Below are 5,725 nucleotides of genomic sequence, written 5' to 3'. Positions count from 1 at the left end.
ACAAACAAAATGGTGTCAACCACAATTGCATTTTTTCCATTACTTTGTGGCCAAAAGCATTCCAATCTAATATGGAGAGAGTATATATTATAAGAACAGCTGTCTTTTCAAACTTTCCCAAATTACATTGTGTAGTTGATATCTACTTATAAAGCCCATCCTGGCTCTAATCTCAACGAGCACAGGGCTCAGAGTGAGAGGGGATCCTATGACGGTGAGGAGAAAGGGGGTATGGAATTGAAAGGTCTGGAACTTCCCCTTGGACCTGTGTGGATTTGTTCAGGAATCAAGCAGAGACGAATATCACTTTGAAGTCCTTAAAGGGACTTGTGCCTCTTGAGATCTTGCTCATAGGGTATTCCTTTAGGCACAATATCATTAAGATCTTTTGAGGATTATTTTATCCTGAGTTATTTTAAATGCTTACCAGAATGGAATTCTGGGAAATTCATTCACAGCTGGCAAATAAATGAAAGGTTTTAAGGGAGTGTTAGAGATGGGGGTGGAGCTAAAAACTACACCTATTACCCTGTCAAACAAGATTTGAAAAGAACACATCATCATGCATGTGAGAAAAGAAGAACCTGAAGAGGATGAGGATTTTCTAGAGAGGAAATAGTGAACTAGCACATTGTATACTCGCCAGGTGTCAGAATCTGCTTATGACCCTCCTCCCCACCGAAGACTGGGGATTCTTGCCGCCAAGTCAGTGGAATGCCAGCAGCAATGGAGCAGGGAGGAGGACATTTCAAAGAAGTAGGTGATAGAGGTCTTGCTCCTGGAAGCAGCCTGGATGTAGAGTTAGAGAAATCTCTGCCTGTCCGGATGGTTTCCCTGCGTGCCCCCACAGCAGGGTTTTTTCCAGACTCGCTGTAGGAGCACTGGGCACGGGAGACAGGAAGTGTGATTCAGGACGGTATGAAAATAGCCCTATGTGCTTCTTCTCCCCAATGCCACAGTTCCGGCTCATCTCTTTTTCCACACGGTCTGTGATCGTGTCTGATGGCAACGTCTTCCCATACCCCAAAGGCTATAAGCTTTGGGGAGTTCAGCTGCCAGGCTAGTACCCAGGAGGGACAATGGCGATAGTGAGAAGCCACACTCAGGGCCTTCAACACTGGGAAATGGCAGAGAATGCTAGGAAGTCTATGAATGGCCTCCCAGGCTGCTTCGGGCTTATAAAGTCCTCCTTTCTCCTTTTGCTGAAAACTCCCATGGAAGTGAAAGGAACCTCTGTCTGGTTTATTTCAAAGGGGGGTTTGTAGAAAAAAAAAATATTCAACATTATCCAAGTGGCTCCTTACTGGCTAATTTTCAGAGCTAAATATCTCAGCTGCTCCAAAACATTTCTTTTTCATATTAGTCAAAGGGACTGGTGATGGGCTCTGACATCAGATGCATTTTCCATTTATACATTCTGGTTCTCTCTCTTTAGGGAGATAGCCAATACTTAAGCCTTCTCAAAAATGATTTTTATGGAACAACTTCTCACTGATAAGAGTTCATCAGAATAAAATCAACTTCAGGAAGCCGGGTAGTAACTGCTAAATGTTCTTGTTATTTGGGGTCAATGAACTTCAAATCTCTCAAAGCTGTCACAGACCTGTGAAAGAAGCCTGTCCCTCTGTAGAAAAGCAAGCGAGAGCGTGCTGGGGCACTCGAGAGTCATGGCCTTTCTTTGGAGGGTATGAGTGGTATTCCTGAAGCGATGTCTGAGCGAGTGAGAATACAGACACCTCCCTTCCCTCACATCCAGGAAGTTGTGTGTGTGTGTGCCCGCGTTTAAGCTACCATCATGCTACAATTACATCATTCAAAATAAGACTATAAATAGTTTTAGTGACAGAGACACACTCAAATTACCTCAAAATATGTGTGTGGGGAGCAGTACTTCTGCTGTTGCTCTTGGGAACCCAGGAAAAGCCAACCCCCCTCGTGGGAGGAAGAGCAGGAGTTGGAACAGTGAGATGGAGAGGAGGAAATTCTCCCACTGCACACAGGTGACCTGCTGTTCGTGCGCCATTCAGCCACTCTCTCTAGGGCTGAGCCACCATCTTATTTGTGCTTTCTCAGAGTTTTTGCTTCCTCATCTCGCTCACAGTTTGTTTCCCTTTAACATCTCTGCTTGTGTATGGATCCAGCCCTACCTCCCCATTTCTCTCAAAGCACCATTTCAGCCCCCTGCTTCCGTCACCAAGTGTTTCCTCATTCCAGGTTCTGGGAGAGAAGTTGATGGCCCTGTTCATCTTCTCCTATGTTTCTGGATATCCTAAGGATTGTTAGCCCTTGGGCACAGCCAGTTGTAACCTAGGAATGGGATCATGTGGTTCAAAATAGCAATCTTGGGGCGCCTGGGTGGCTCAGTTGGTTAAGTGTCCAACTTCAGCTTGGGTCATGATCCAATAGCCCCACATAGGGCTCTGTGCTGCCAGTGCAGATCCTCTGTCCCCCTCTCTCTTTCTGCCCCTCCCCCATTGGTCCTCTCTCTTTCCCTCTCTCACTTTCTCTCTCTCTCTCAGAATAAATAAATAAACTTAAAAAAAACAGCAGTCTTGGCATTCTCTTGCTTGGGGGTGTAGATGAGGCAGCTAATAGGACGTTGTTAGGGCATTGCTAATAGTCTTATTAATAATGTTGGGTACCATGACTGACGTGTCTAATACAAACATGTGACTGTGCAGTTGAAGTATCTTCTTAATTAAAACTTACATTAAGGAATTTTTCATTTGATTTGTCTGACTGAACTAAAGTTCATGTGTGTGTGTGTGTGTGTGTGTTTTATCCTGAATAACAATTCAGAGGGAAAAATACCACAGTGTGTGTGTGTGTGTGTGTGTGTGTGTGTGTGTGTTTTATCCTGAATAACAATTCAGAGGGAAAAATACCACAGATTGTGCATCTCAGTTGAACTGTTGCCTCCTCATGGAGCCTTCCTTGACCACCCAATCTAAAGGAACCAATAAGCCACTTACACTCCAAACTCCTGTCACTTTATTTCCTCCTTAGTTCTTATTATCTGAATTTACATTGTTTTTAAAGTTTTTAAAAATATTTATTTATTTTTGAGAGAGAGACAGTGCAAGCAGAGGAGGGGCAGAGAGAGAGAGAGGGAGACACAGAATCCAAAGCAGGCTCCAGGCTCTGAGCTGTCAACACAGAGCCTGACACGGGGTTTGAACTCATGAACTGTGAGATCATGACCTGAGCCAAAGTCGGACGCTCAACCGACTGAGCCACCCAGGCACCACCAAATTACATTACTTTTTAAAAAAGAATTCATTGCCTCTCTCGCCCCTTCCCCCAGGCTATATATAAGCTCCTTGAGGCAAGCACTTGACTGATCTTATTCACTACTTTACTCCCAGCACCTAGAATAGCGACTGACACAAATAAATATTTGTTAAATAAATGAATAAATAAATGGAGTGTGTAAGAGAAAAAAAATCCTCTGTAGACTTTAGATCTCCAGCTTTAGTGTGCACAAGAATCATTTGTTTCTTGTTGAAAATGCAGATTCTTTGCAGATATGCTGATTATTTCTGGGATTGAGCCCAGGGTTCATCAGTGTCCACAACCACTCTGAGTGATTCTGATATGACTGGTGCAAGGACCACATTTTGATTATCGCTGCTGTGGTTGAACTTGCAAGACCTTCGACTTGAAATTTCCCACCCAATAAATACAAGGACAGACATGAGGTTACAGGGGGCCAGCATTTGGAAGATCAGAGCTCACTCCTTTGGTTCTCAATGGCCATCACGCCCTATGCGCTATCAACTAGCCTGTTGCCCCCAATTAGATCATGGGCTGCTTTTACCAAAAGAAAGAGAAATAGATGCTCAGCAAGTATAAATAGTAGATGTCCACCCAAATATCTTGGCAGGACCGCATCACTCTCAAACTCTTTTGTGTGATGTTGAGGCATTCCATGACATAATTCCTGATAACCTGGTCAGCCACATCTGTCACAACTAACCAATCTCATTAGTAAGGCAGACATACTGACCCTCAGGCGGTTTCCCCTAGATTACCATGCTCTTCATCACCTCTGGCAAGTATTTAGGATCAAGGGCCCTTAGTGTTGGCAAGTATTTGTCAGCTGGCTCTTTAAGGGCAAGAAGCCCTGGTCAGTAGTGTTTGCCACTTTCTGTGATGTGGATACTCCCACCTCGACTCATTTCAGGTTATCAATGCCATGTCACTGAATGTGGAATTGGGAAAAGAGACACAGAGTTCCCTCTTCCAATAGGTATAAGCAGGCTCCAGCACACCACTTCCTCTGGATCTTCACACATTCTGCCCTTTTGCAGGTCCTCCTGTATAAGGGTCCTTCACAACACCCCTCCGCGTTGCGTTCAGCCTAATTCCTGTAGAGCTTCAACCTGTGGCCCAGTCGCAGTCGCCTTGCCTGCGAGCCATGCTCCTCCTTCCTGCTTCCAAGCCCCTGGATTCCCCTCCAGTACAGACGCTCACACGTGTCTCCATGAGACCACAAACTCACAGCATCCACACACTTTGCTCAATACCTAGTCCATAATAAGTACTTCAAAATGTTTATTGCATGAATGAATGAATGCATTCCTTGTGTCTCATGAAATCTCCTCCCGTGGGCAGCTGTCAACTTGATCTGGTACAAGACCACACAGAATATTTTTATTAAAGATGTAAACAATGCAGCTTGGATATAACTTTCCAAGGATTGGGCTGGTTGCCGGCTCATTCTCACTTCATTAAGATACTTGTGCCCAAAGGATCAGTAATTCTCTTCTCGGTCCCCAATCCTGCTTTTACCTTCATTATCCGTGAAGCCTGAGGGTGGCATTCATTAGTGAATTGGCTCCTCATGCAAAGATGGAAGGTGTCTGTGTGAGCTGAGTGCCTCTCTTGTTTTTGTTTGAGAGAAATGCTCACCAGAGGGACAATAAAGCCATCAGGATGGGGTGTGTACAGCATGGCAGGGGTGCTGGGGCGATAGCAGGAGGGAGAAGGGGACAAGAGGCACTCAGAAGGGAAATCTGAGAGATATGGGTTCATTCTCAACATATTTTCTGAGTTTAGGGGGAGTGAAACATTCTATATCCAATGAGATTTGAAGGTCGGTTTAATATTATACATTTTTTCTGGCAAATTAAAGACCAGAGCTTTCTGTGGGCTTTCTGACTCTCAGCAATAAATAAAAATTAGAGTAGCATTTCAAAGAGGGTTGGTGTCTCCTCGCACAGCAGGTGGGAAATAAAGCTTTTCAGCCTTCTGGGTAGCCGGTGGGAGAAACGTATATGCTCATGTCGCTGATCTCCGGTATGCCTCCCCAAGGGACAGTAACAATTACAGCGCCTGCATGGGCACACATTTGGGGGCACACTGGCTGTGGCAGCAATGCAGATGGGAAGTGGATGACCAACAGCTACAGCCTTGTGGCTGTGCCTTATAATTATGTAGACTCTGTTGAAGGGAAGGGAATCATTTCTTGAAACTTTACTCCATAACATGATTGTTACTGGAAAAGGTTTTCTCTTCTTCTGCTTCACGGACTCCTTACACACCCTCCAACAGTTTCTACTGCACTTTCACGTAAGAGCAAACATTTCCACGGCTCTATGGCATACCCACCCTGTAGTTAGATGGAAGTAGGAAAACAGAGACCTCTATCTTTGTCTTTAAGAGATTTTCTGACAAAAGGAGTGGTTCTTTACCTGGGCCCATGATCCTCAAAGGAGTCCATGGA

This window comes from Panthera tigris, chromosome C1, assembly GCF_018350195.1.
Source record: "Panthera tigris isolate Pti1 chromosome C1, P.tigris_Pti1_mat1.1, whole genome shotgun sequence".
Classification (NCBI taxonomy): Eukaryota; Metazoa; Chordata; class Mammalia; order Carnivora; family Felidae; genus Panthera; species Panthera tigris.
Note: the sequence above shows the minus strand (reverse complement) of the source record.